The following is a 13,920-nucleotide window of genomic DNA, read 5'->3' as shown; positions in this document are numbered from 1 at the left end:
TAGTGGCTGTTATTGGCCCCTTCCAATATCTACTGGAATGAGGCCTTCTAGGAAATAAAAAACGTTAGTTGCCTGGTTGACATAGTTCCTGAGACCTCTGTTAAATTACATTTGCACCCTGAAAACTGCTGAAATGCCTGCCTCCCCAATTTTATAGTGAATAGAGCTAGGGAACTGGGGTTGGAGGATTTTGACCTGGCCTTGGGTGGGATGCTTTATCTATGTTGATGTCTGTGTTTCTGATCACAAATTTATATTATAAAAAAGGTCTGCTGACCAATTAAGTGGGCCATGTTTTTAACTGATGAAGCAAAATGAGCATTCCACTCAGAATCACTACTGGAAGATGCAGTAAGTGGGAATTTGAGTCTGTTGGTGACAACTGAACATCAACTTTAAGAATGCCGGTAACTGAACAATTAAGCATTTTGTGAGAGAACGGAGAGTCACAGATTGAACCACACACAAATTTCTGGGACCGATGGGGAAAATATAGAAGAGTGATACATGACTGATGATAGTCTATGGGGAAGAATTATAAACCATATGAACAGAAAAAGGGAATACAGGGCATAATTATTAAAAGGAGTAAAGATGAAAACATTGTACATCCACAGAAAGAAGGGAATATAATAAGGAAGTTAGAATGCCATAGACAGATCTCCGAGTTAGGAAAGCAGCATTTTTTAAAGATAGAACGTGAACTGTAGGAACACAAGAAAGGACAAATGAAAGATGAATGGGCACAAAAATAGAAATTTATGAGGAGAAAATGTTTACAGTAGTGCCTATAATTAAAAAAGGCACCACCAATTTAGAAAGCTAATAGAATATACTCAAGGAAGTGGGTGCAGGGAGAGAATTATATAAAAAGGTGCTTGCATAAAAGGGGTAACTTATATTAAAAAGTGGAAGTACAAAGAGGGGGGGGGTCAATTTTATGTGCCAGACACTAGTAACCTTTTTAAAAAACCCAGCAAGATAAAGAAGTATGGAAAAAACACAGGTGGGGGGGGGGAGAGAATATTTCTAGAACAGAATGGCAGCTGGGTTGTAACTGTCAATACTGTATTGCCCAGCCAGAAATTTCCAAGGCGATCATTACATATTATAATAGAAAGGTCACTTTAGTACATCCTTTCCCAACCTGGGGCTCTCAAAACAATGCTGTACTACAACTCCCCAAATCCCTGCCCGTTGGTCATGCTGGCTGAAGATGATGGGTGCTGTAGTCCCAAAAATCTGGAGGATACCAGGGTGGAAACAGATCTTTTAGTAGAATAGCCAAATTCTAGTAACTGGTGAGCAGAGAATTATGTTTTGCTGAATTCCTAGATAATATTCATCAGCTTAACAGCACTTTCTTTAAAAGTTAAAACTGACAGTGCCAGCCTATGAACAATTATGTATTTTAGATACTTCAAAAACAACTGAATTATGACTGTAGTTAGAAAGTTCAAGTCTAAGTCAATAATTGCTATACAATTTAACCTTGCAAATAAAATAAAAAATCTCATACACAGACATTTATAGGCATCAATGAGTTCAGTATTACATTTAGGGGGAAACCTAGCAAAAAAAGGATACCTAATAAGGTTTTACCACGATCTCAACGAAGTCATGTTCTAACAAAGGACAAGTGAGAAAAAGAGTATGATGGCTCAGGTCTTCCATAGCATCTCATGGAAGAGATAATGGTGGACATCATTCTGCACACTGATGACACTGCATTCCCAGTCTCCCAGTGGGTTTGTGTAGATGTTGAACTGCACCTTTGTCGTTCCTTGTTTCCTGCTTCCTCGCTCTCTCCATCCTGTGGGACTCTTGTGCCCACAACTCCTGTTTCCTTCCCCTCTTCCTCTTCAACTGTAGCCCATCTCTGTTTCTGTGTTACTAGGCGATGACATCAGCACCTTTGTGATGCCAGCAGCCTTGGCAACAATCCCCACTGTTGGCTCAGACATCTGCCTCTTTCCTTAGGTGTGTTGGTTTCTACCCACATCCAGGTCTGGGCTGAAGGTTGGGTTGGGGATGGGTACTGATGAAAGTCACATGGGGCCATCTTTCAAAGTGGGGCAGACCCAGTTTGAACATGCCCCTGCTGCATTCTGAGACATTTGTTCTCAGAGCATTAAATGTAGATTCTAACCACTTCTACAATACTTAGAATGTCTGGCTTCCCTTCATGTATTGCCCACGTGAACAGAATCCACAGAGAAAAGAGCAGTAGAACACATTGCAGTTAAGGTTGCCCTTAAGGTTGCACAGCTTAATCTGACTGACACCAATATTAGGCATGGGATGTCTGAGCTGGGGAAACCAGTGCGTGAAGGCTCCAACAACTTAGCCATTCATGTCTAATGCATGGGCATCTGTGGAGAGGGAAACTGCCCCACTGCCTCTTTTCTATGCATGGGCACCCTTCATACAAGCAACACATGAATAGTGAGAACACAAAATACATAATAAGAACAAGAACAAACCAATAAACCCCCTCCTACAAACACATTTAAAAGCGCATGGAATGTTAATCAGCCAAAGGCCTGGTTATAGAGAAACATTTTCACCTGGCATCTAAAGATATGCAGTGGTACCTCAGGTAAAGAACTTAATTCGTTCTGGAGGTCGGTTCTAAACCTAAAACTGTTCTTAACTTGAGGTAACACTTTAGCTAATGGGGCTTCCCGCTGCTGCCGCTGCGTGATTTCTGTTCTCATCCTGAAGCAAAGTTCTTAACCCAAGGTACTATTTCTGGGTTAGCAGAGTCTGTAACATGAAGCGTCTGTAACCTGAAGCGTATATAACCCGAGATACCACTGTATAATGAAGTCACCAGGTGAGCTTCACTGGGAAGAGCATTCCACAAACAGGGAGCCAATTTAGAAAAGGCCCATTGTTGTGTTGCCAATCTCCAGACGTCTTGTGGAGGAGGCACACAAAGCAGGGCATCAGATCATCAGATGATGAATGTAGGGTCCAGACCTACATTTGAGTTTGACCAAACTGCGGGAGGCAGTGGAAGACAGGAGTACCTGGTGTGCTCTGGTCCATGGGGTCACGAAGAGTCGGACACGACTAAACAACAACAGGGTCCAGACCAGTTCATATAGGGAGAGGCAGTCCTTGTGGTACTGTGACCCTGAGCCATTTCAGCACTCATTCGCTGACTTAAAAACAAATGCCTCTGATGTAATGATGATGATGATGATGATGATTTCTATACCACTTTATATTTTTAGGGGGGGTCTCAAAGCGGTTTACAATACATTAAATGTAGAAGGTGTAAGTTCAAATCACTTCCAGCACACTTTTGAATGTTGGACTGTCTTCAGGCAAAAACTAGCACTTTTACTGAAAAGCTAGGGAAACTGGCCCTATATCCTCAAGGAGTTTCGCATGTGAAAAAGTTTCAGGCTCCCTAAACACAGTCCAGTGCTTTCAACAGTGTCCTCAACACTGAACACTGTATTCCTCTGAGGATAACAGGTTGAAGACACAAAAGTGTGTGTGACCTCTCTCTCCGTGCTTCCCCCATCTCTCTGACATGTTGGTATGAGGAATGTATTATTCTCCGAAAGCATACCGAGAGAGAAAGAGAGAAAGCATACCGGGCTCCAGTTTTCTAGGGTGTTCGCTCATGTTTCTTCTCTAAGGAGAACCTGTTACTCAGCTATTTGACCAGGGCTTCCTGCCCAGTGCTCAGATCATGACACCCCCCAAAAAAATGCAGATGGCAAAAAAAATGGATACCTAATATCTACCCATTGACCTAGCTTCTGATACCACTGACTATATCCTGAAAATCACAATGTGAAACTTCGGAAATACCATTGGACATATGGTTGCATAAGCATGCCTTGAGTAGATTCCATTTTAGAAGAACCAGGCAAAGTTCAATTTAAATAGAAGGCAAGTAGCAAACAGAAAAGGACAGAACAAGGCAAGTAAAGGCTGTAGCGTGCATATTCCATGCTAGCCCTGAGGGCCTTCATTCAAGGAGCTAGTCAGGAGCTAGTCCCCTCCTAATTTGGATGCCATTTATTACTATTTTTCTCTGTGTGCTGCATTTCTCGTGGCTAAATGTATTATAACAATAACATGCTGATGCTAGATAGGTAATCTTCCATTATCCCCATGTACATTGCCAAAATGCATTTCGATTTAAAGTGACGCACCATAATCCGGCATTGCTCCCTCCTTAATTTGAATCACTGGTAATGTACTATGGAAACAACAGACAACATACTGTCTATTAGCAGTTTTAGAGTGCATCGTGGTTGGAGTCTTGTCATCTTAATATAAATTTAGCCAAGTCCCTATATGATCTATTTGAACATAGCACATATTCCTGTCATTTCCTTTCTAGCATCATGCGTATCAGCACACATCTTGTGCTGTATATGAAATATGCACGCAAAACATATTTTTAAATGCATGAGGTTAACCCCAGAAGAATCAGATGAATGCCACACAGTATTAATAATATTTATTTATGCATATTATTTTCCCCTTTGGCAACCCAAGGGCTGTATTTTTAATAAGCTGTTAAGTGCATAACGACAAAAGAGAAGCAAGGAACAGCAGCGTGGATTGGGGCAGCAGAGGTTACTTGTTTTTCATCAACTCAAAGCTTGAACCAGCACCATATAGTACTGGTGCCCAGCAGCAATAACTAGGCTGAAATTAATGATGGCCATGACTTTATTGATTAAAGCCCACTGAGTTTAGCATTGTGTAAATCAACAATCCTCTCAATGGACAGCCTAAATGCTGGTCAATATCACCGCCACAGTCCATATGATCCCAGTCTGTATGTATAGTGTAATGTGATCATGTGGGTCTATCCTGAAACCAGTACATTGGCTGATTGGCTCTTGGGACCTGAAATCTGTGCCCCACACAGTTCGGCAAGCCAGCCACTCATGGAAACAATGATCTTCCACAACACATAGAATTATAAAAGTGTTCTAGCCCAATAAAGCTGATGATGCCATATCAGGTTGTGGCCTTGGATCCCCCTACCCAACAGTGTGCTATAACAAGACCTGATAATGTCACCCACAATTTCAGGGCTTCATTCACCTGCTCAGCTTCCAATGGGACATATGATACAATCTGCCAGCAGTGGCATTTTGCATTCTACATAGCACAAGCAGACCAGTCTTTATGCAAAATAATGAATGGATAGAAATCTGGGATCAGAAATGGCATTATAGAAAATCCAGTGGGGGGACATTTCAGCCTCCCAGACACTACGTAATGAATAGAGTGGAGACTACAGCCATGTACAGATTGCTGACTTAAAACACTGCTAGGTTGTGGCTTGATGGGAAATGTATCAAAATGCAGTATTTCTAAGAAATGACAGGATAGATGCAGGGTAGATGTGTGTTGTCACTACCGTGTGTACAACTGCTTTCCAAAACAGTGGTGGGTGCACACTGGATGCAGAGCAAATGGGAGTGTGCACACTGTCTATGATGTGAAACAGTTGCAATGCACAAAAATATTAAATGCTTTCACAGGTATGCTGAATCAGCACAGCGAATTTTTCTCACTTTACTTGTGCTAATTGGCTAGCTAATGTCAGGATGTCTTTGTTATCAGCTACTGTGTGTGTGAGTGAATGGTGACTGTTGATAAGGTAATTATTACCATTTGTAGTTTTCTGTGTTTTATTTCCTTCCGACATCAATGTTTACAATCCCCACACCATCCCAAGCCGTGTATATATGCTCCTACAACTCAGGATAACACTTCATGCATCTGATGAAGTAAGCTATGGTCCACGAAAGCTTCTTCCATAATAAATTTGGTACCCTATAAGACTCTTTTGCTGTATTATCTATATTCACTTATTAGCTGCAAAGAAGAAATCCATGCTTAAACTGAATGCATGTTCTAATCAATGACTCCTTTTATAATTCAATTTGGAGATGAATATAAAAAATGAACGTTAAGGATCATTCGTGAAAATAAACCACCAAATAGCATTTATATGCCTCCTCCTGGTTCAGCCACGGGGAAAACTCCTTGTGGATTGTGTAAAGCCTGATTAATGGGGAGAGATTAGTGTTATTGAAGTGGCCTGAACTCCATTGAAATATTCAGTGTCTCATATCAATGTCACACACCATGGCGTTAATGGGATTGAGATGCAACAATAATAGTTTCCATGACAATGCGGTGCATTTAGTCCCAGGCACCTCCCTGGGTAAACAGTAATCCTTCAGAAAGAAGGGGGGGTGGGGAAGCAAGAAGGTCATTACAGCAACTTGTCAAATCAATGCAGAGAGTGTCTGAGGCGATTAAGGCATCTACTCTCAGCCCTGACATGGTGTCAATAGTACTGGACCGCTAGAGCTCAGTCAGATGATTGAAATGAAATGCCCATCAGTCAGGGAGCCGAGGTGGACTAATGATTCCCTGTGCTGCCTATTAGGACTACATGACAACTCAATCCTGTTTGCTAAAAAAAAAGAGGGGGGTAGTGACCTTGTTGCTTTGTTTGAAGCTGAATTAAATTGACAACAGCAGCTAATCTTTACCTAGGGCGATTAACAGAATTAAAGCGCAACAACAAAGACACACAAGGCATTGTTTTATCTTCTGGGTTTGATGTACGGCTTCCCAACCTAGGGAGAGTGTATTTCTTTCTAATCAGGTGCGAGGTAAAATGTATATTCAGCCAAGGGATCTATGCAAATATGAATGATTTTGGAAGCTATAAAAACCAAAATGAATGGTAAATTTAGGTTTGGGGAGCAATAATAGGAGAGACTGAAGTTCTTCCAGAAATACTCCAAATCTGTGGGGTGGGGGTGGGGTTAGAAATAAACTCTGGTTTATTTATTTATTTTAATAGTTTGGTGAAAACTGCAGCTGTTTCTTTAGTAATTACTCGGGAATATGATGCATTCAACCCCATTAATACAAAATTCTACCCTGGGTATATCAAGACCCAGTGGTGCTATGGCAACATCAAAGTTATAGCAATAGGTTTCAAATCAATATAGACATTCAGGGTCTCCCCATTGGATTTCACTCTGGGGCCAACACAGATGGTAAACCCCGGTCTGAGCTGCATCATTTTAGACTGCAATGTTATACATGGAGAATTAATCCCATTGTACTCAGTGAGGCTTACTTCCAACCAGACACACATAGGATTGTGTTGCTAGTGGTTAGAGCCACTAGCTCATAAGATGGGATGTTCATATACAGTGGAACCTTGATTGTCAATGCTTCGGAAGCCAAACAATTCAGAACCCGAACGCCGACAACCCGGAAGTGAATGCTTCCATTTTTGAATGTGCCTTGGAAGTCAAACTGCTTCCGAGGTGTGTTTCTCCATTTTTCAATGGATTTTGCCAATTGCGCCTCAGTTGTTGAACGTTTCAGAAGTCAAACTGTCTTCCGGAACAGATTACAATAGAGAACCGAGGTTCTATTGTATAGAAACTATCATGGCAGGGGGAAGACTGTGCTTGAATCTTTCTCCTCCATATTGAATTTTCTATGTGTGCAAACTGAGTTTCACTTAAATCCACATATAGTGCATGCAGATGTTTCTGTTCTGGAAAAACTTACGTAAGAATTTTAGCATATCTGAAAAGGATTAGGAGATTTTTTTTCTCCTAGAGGTTTACTGATGCTGTACACTTTTTCAGAACAAAATGCAACTTTTAGACTAAAGCAAGCATTCAAGTTCAGACATCTATGAATATCTCTCTTAACTTCCCCCGCCGTTTTCCCTTTTTAACTTGAGGGCTATTCTAAAACGATGTGCTTGATTAAAGTCTTCATGTCCAGATCATGTTTCCCTACTGTTTATCAGTTTACATTACTGACCTACTCAATCAAAAAAAGCAAAAGGGGGGCACAGAAAGAGAAAGGAATCAGAAGTGGAATGTTTTTCATCTTTACAGCAGCTAATAAGAAATGGCTGAGATGGTAGAAAAAAGTAAATATCCTGCCCCGCCCCTCACCATTCCAATCATGAATATATTGCTTTAAGATGTGCCTTCATCTCTGAAATTGTCAGGAGGTCATTCTGGCATCCCTACATATAAAGCCCAAAGTAACACATTACTCTGAATTGCTCAGTTGCAAAAAAAAGATGAAAGATTAAGGAAAATTTTCAGGGGCAAGAAAATATGTGACACCCTACGTTTATCTCATGAAGTGGACAACTCCCCCTTTCCTTATTAGTAATTGGGGAAGGTTATTCAGAACTGGTTTGATTACATTTGGGTACCAAAACCCCAATTTAATACAGGACAGTTCTATCTATAGAGGTGGCAGAGGGCACATTTGTCTACAATGTATGGTAAGGATGGCCTGTATTTAATGTTCCACTATTCAGTTTGTTGCACACCCTGAGTGCCATATATGAACAAAAGCTGGCGTATTTTAAACACATCATTCCTTCCTGTGGGCATTGCAGAAACATCTATATGGCCACTGCTGGGAGCAGGTTGCTCATCTAGATGAATCCTTGGATGACCCAGTTGTGCTCCTTATTTCCTTTTTGACAGCAACACTAGCTATTACAAAGTACATCACCATAATGATGATCTGAAAATAAATGGCACCTCAGTCTCAGGTTTCCCTCTCATTTTAGTCCTTTCCCTGCTATCAAAATAATGTGTGGTTCCTCAGCCCTGCTTTACAGCTGATAAGGATGGGAACATAGGCGGCTGCCATTGGTTCATCTAGCTCAGTATTATCAACAGTGACTGCCAATGGCTTTCCAGGGTTTCAGAAAGAGGTTTCCCTAGCAGGAGATACCAGAGATTGACCCTCAGATTTTTGCCTGCAAAGTATGTGCTCTGCCCCAGGAAATTCACAGCATCAAGACAGCAAAATGGGGAAGCAGGGACGAGACACACAACTCAACACAGAGCCACCATTTTTCTCAGCAGCCTTGAGACTTTTGTACTCATAGGTTCATTAACATTTCAGAGTTCTTTCAAAAGAGAAAGGTGCTGCTTTTTGGAATTGCATTTGTGCTTAATGATAAATATTTAGTGTACGAAAGTATGCAGTAGTGTGCGCGCACGCGCACACACATATATATACATACATACAAACACACACACACAGAAGTCTATGTATGTGGTCATACAGTCACAGTCTGCTGCATTTCCCCTGCTTTGACCTTGCACAGGTGGATTGCGTGGCGAGTCCCCTCCCCCAAGAGAAATGAAGACACTGGGGGCCACCAGGTGGCGCGTTGGAAGATGGCCGACAATAACATCTCTCTGACCCATACGAGGTAATTAAGGGGCTGCTATGGGAAGTAGGCAGCCTTCCCTTCTCCCTAGGATGTAGGGGGATTCTGTCCTGCCAGCGGTGTTCATAATGCACCCCCTGATCTGAGAGATGGGGGTGCTGAACACTTGGCATGAGCCCTCGGTGAAGTCAGCTCTTCCTGACGCCGATTCCAATCAGCGCGTGCTGGTTGCTTCAGCTCAGAATTATAATTGGAAACATGCGATTGGAAATGAAGCTGGAGCACATATATCAAGTAAAGCTCGACAGATAAGGCTGCTGAGTAATGGATCTCTGTGACCGGGAGCGACGGATGGATAAGTAAATCTTTTGATGAGTCACCACCAGGAGACCGTATGTTTGGAACGAAGGGGGGGTGGAGGAAAAACCCTTTTTCTTCTTTGTACGATGTGATAATATTAACCCTCCACCCCAGAAAGAAACAAGATCGTCACGTTTTTAATAATCATAAGCAGGATTTTAAGAACTGTGTGGGGATGGATTACAACAGGAGAGAAGATTGGTGAACGGTGAGAAAGTGGAAAAATTTTTATGACGCAGTTAAAAAATGGCGTCTCGCCAAGACAGGCTTGCCGGAGAAAGAAGGACAGGGGGGAGGAGAATCAGGATTGTTCGAAAGAGAAGGAGTGTTGGAATTGAAAGTTTGACCTGACAGAGCCCCCTGATCTATTTGATTTATTTGGCTAGCCTGGAAAAAATAAAAGACAGACCGAAGATTAACTTTGTTTATGAAAGCGTTGAACAGAGGCTGTCCCGGAGTGATATAGCTTTTGAAGAGTACAAAACCCACACAGAGACGCCAGCTTTCAGTCTGCTTGTGAGAATCATCAGAGATCGCAAAGAAAGGAATATATGACTACAACAAGATGAGAAAGAAAGTAATAAAGGACTATCCGGATCGAACTGGATAGAACTGACTAATTAATGCAGTAAAATGAGTGATGTCTGGAGTTATCTGGAATTTTGGACTTGTGCGGAGCTTGATGTATGGGTACCCTCAAAAAAAATTAAAATTTGGCTGTATAATTTGGAACTAATGTGATTTGAATAATGTGATGTGATTGGCCTGTTAATAAAAATTATTTTTTTTAAAAAAAGAGAGAAATGAAGACACTGGACACATTATTTAAGGTTAATGGGCATAAAAAGGCCACAACTTTATTGATTACAGGAATTGGAAGGTATTGGCTTTAGGCATTGGCTCCTATCGACTACCCGGCATGGAGACCGGGAAGGGTTGTCCACAAGCCGTGGAAGTCCTGTTGAAGTACGCCAACTAGGATCCCACGGGTGTCACCGCTCGGGGGTGTGCCGGGGGCCCTCATCTCCCTAGGTTTCGGACAGGGCAACGCCCCCCGGAGTCCTCTACCGGACTACCCTTTTCATTGGGGGAAGGTGATGGCACTTCCTTCCCCCTTCATTTGCATAACAATTTCCCCTGCCAATGCCTAACCGCCAATACCGAAGAAGTTGTGACGTTTGCTACGAGGTAGGCGAAAAAACCAAAAGGCTGGAAGTGTGCCAAGTTGGAAAAATTCCTACCAGGCCCCTTGCGGCGACCAACCGGAGTCCATAGCAAGGTCAGAGCTAGCTAAACCTAAAGGGTGGGTGGGATGGGAAAACTGGGCAGCTGGAACGGGGCAAAGAGGGCAGTCCCCGGGTGTGCCGGCCTTAAAAGGGCTAGGCCACGCCTCCCCTGCCCGCCGATTGGCGGGCCGGGTCGCAGACACGCCTGGGGATTCCCTCTTCTCGCAGGGGCTAAAACCAGCCCCCACGTGTGTGGGAGGGGGTGGCCCGCAACCCCCCCTCCTCTCGAGCTCGGAAGGGGCTTTGCTGGAGAGTATTTTCCCCTAGGTGGGAGGGACAGATGGGAACACCCTCAACGTGAAGGAGGGGGTCATCATATACTACATGGGACATTGACGCCACTGCCACGGCTCCTCAAAGCGCGAGTTTTGGAAGCAGGAGGCACAATTCCCTTGCCAAAGAAGAGGGAATTCAGGTTTTTCCACCTAGCCCTGATACATGGGAATGAGTTTCACAGATATCCTTAGCTCAAGCAGCCTCAGTGACATTTTCACCCAGAAGAAGGCAAAGAATCCACTCTGGAGCTTTGCCTCTCTGGAGTTGGTTCTTATTAATCCATTCCAAAGAGTAAGAGGCACTTTAGAAGAACTGCGATCCCTTGGAAGTAGAAGGATACCCTACCCTATTTCACTTGCAAAATATGGTGATGAGCATCCTTAAGTATGAAGAGCATCCTTCCCACTTGGTGAATTCGGCTTATTGCTTTCAAAATAATGGGCAAATTTATGATCCCTCTGATCATAAATTTAGTGAGTTGAGGCTGTTTGGGCCTGTGCTCTCAAGCTGCCATAGTGGGGAAAGGGAAGACTGGGACAGATGAAGGATGGAATAACTGGCACCAGGCCCTGAATTTAACCTGTACTTCACTGGGGATGCGCTGCACTGCTTATTCACAGGTCCCGCTCGCGCAGTTTCATATCAACACCTTGGTGGTACAACTGCACACGGCGCTTGCTTTAGCATAATTCTTTTAACATTAGCGAGGTTCTGCAGTATCTATTTTTCAACAGCATGTGACAACTGTGCTGTTACCTTGGCTAGTTTACATTGTACAGGAGGTTCACATCCCCATGTCTGTGATTTTTACATAATTGGGCAGAACAGACACACATGAGTAAATGTGTGTGCTTTGCTTACAAGCCAAGCTTAAAATTTACATTTCCTCTGTGAGATTATCGTTGTAGCATGAAATTCCCATTAATATAAGTAATCACATGTTGTTATTTTTGATATATGCAGTTTAAACGTTCCCTCATAAATTACTTAAAAGGTTGTGCAGACAGATCCACACTTTAAAAAAAAGAAACACCAGATATATTGTTAACTGTGTCCCACAGTGCCTGCTGGGAGGCTGACAAAGTACAAGCCACACATTCTGGGTCCCCATTGGCCAACTGTGTAATAGGTATTGAGATCTGTGCTGTCCAATAGAAAGAATTAAAAAGTGTTAAGTTCCTTCATTTGGGGATTAACTTAATTGGGGGCAGTTAATCAACCTGACCAGTTTCCACCAATCTTGATTTACTTTCCATTCTGACGTGGAGAGCAGGGTAGGAATAATGCATACTTATGCACACATATTCATATTAATCTTTAGAGATATATATGGAGAACAACAGTATAAACCTAAAGTACAAAAGAAAAAGGGGGGAAATGAGCTGGCTTGTATTTCAAAGTTGAGGCAGTATAATTCTGGAGGTGAGCAAATCATAGGGTTGCTTGCTATGTTTCATTATCTATTCACTGCTTTATTATAGGTTGTTTTTTGAGGCTCACATTTTCAGGCTCAGAAAGATGGCTCTTGGGGGCAAACAACGTTCAATTCAAACATGAATCCAGACCCGTAGTAAAGAATGCCTATTGCAATGGCGCTGTTACCTCCACCTTGATAGCATGATATTGGTTATTGGCTGAAGGTATATGATAGCCCATTCAATGTGGCTGACCAAGATGCTCCCACCTTGATGCTTGAAGGATGCTGCTTGTCAACAGTGATGACCTACTACCCCATGGATGCTCAACCCTATCTTGTCCAATCATTTCTTCACCATACTCCACATTTTTTGCCAGGGTCCAGCTATCTACCCAACAACAACCCCACACAGTTGTGGAATCTGGATTTGAGTAAGGGTTTCAATAAGCCTTGAGATATTTGCTTAAGTGAGTTTCATATATCTTTCGAAACCCACTTAAAAGTAGGGTTGCCAGGTCAGGAGCATCCTAGAGCCTGAGATTTCAGGGTCCAGACCTGAGACCTAGGTCTGTTAACAGAGTCCATTTTGGAGACACCTGCCTCAGCAAAATGTGAGGAACTCTAGTGCAGCTGCAAAAGTTTCACCAGGAGTAACGTGTGTTGCGCACATCCCAGGGTAAATATATCGGGAGTCTATGCTCATTAATATGAAAACAAATTAAAGAATACAGTAGAAGTGCTGGATTGGGGGGGGGGGATTATGCCAAACCCTGAAATCTAGATGCAACCATTCCCAAAGTAAACAGGCACATTGCAGATAGAAAACAACAAGAGCTAAAGGCAAGTTAGCTCGTTTAGTTTAGGTTCTGATGTATGTTAACAACAGTACTTTACCAAATGAAGTAAACAGAGTAATGAGGGACAATTAAGAAAATATTCAGAGTAATATTTTAATTTTAAAAGTGGGGGGAATATCTTGCATGAAAGGGTGGTCTACAGTAGCTGTAGCTTTGAGCCATTGAAACCTCTGGAGAAATTTTCGTAATGATAGTATACAAATATAATTTATTTACAATTTGAGAAAACTTGCCATCCACTCCCTTGTGACAATTTGCTGCTTACATTAAAAGTGGAGCTGTTTCTCATAAAGACATGAAGTCAATAGCAACAAGCCAACCCAAAGTCAGCCTGCAAATAAATTAAAAATGGTTGCCATTTGCAACACCATAGGAAAGCTAAGCAGCTATCTGAAACTCTTCTTATTTTTCAGTCTCACAAATGCTTGCAAGCCTTCAAAAAGCCCAAGTCACTTCTGTTGCCCAAGAAATAAGATTGAGCTCTATGAT

The 13,920-nt window shown here is 42.3% G+C and overlaps 1 long non-coding RNA gene across 1 annotated transcript in view; it reads right to left on the bottom strand.

Annotated features, from left to right (window-relative positions):
* LOC128413734 (uncharacterized) overlaps window positions 1-2,161 on the bottom strand; it is a 58,211-nt gene extending 56,050 nt beyond the window's left edge. The window contains exon 1 of the long non-coding RNA XR_008330419.1: window positions 1,773-2,161. This is a non-coding gene — a long non-coding RNA (uncharacterized LOC128413734). The remainder of the gene's footprint in view (window positions 1-1,772) is intronic.
* Window positions 2,162-13,920: the final 11,759 nt, after the last annotated feature.

This window comes from Podarcis raffonei, chromosome 5 (genome assembly GCF_027172205.1).
Source record: "Podarcis raffonei isolate rPodRaf1 chromosome 5, rPodRaf1.pri, whole genome shotgun sequence".
Classification (NCBI taxonomy): domain Eukaryota; kingdom Metazoa; phylum Chordata; class Lepidosauria; order Squamata; family Lacertidae; genus Podarcis; species Podarcis raffonei.
This window is presented reverse-complemented; position numbering and strand designations above follow the sequence as displayed.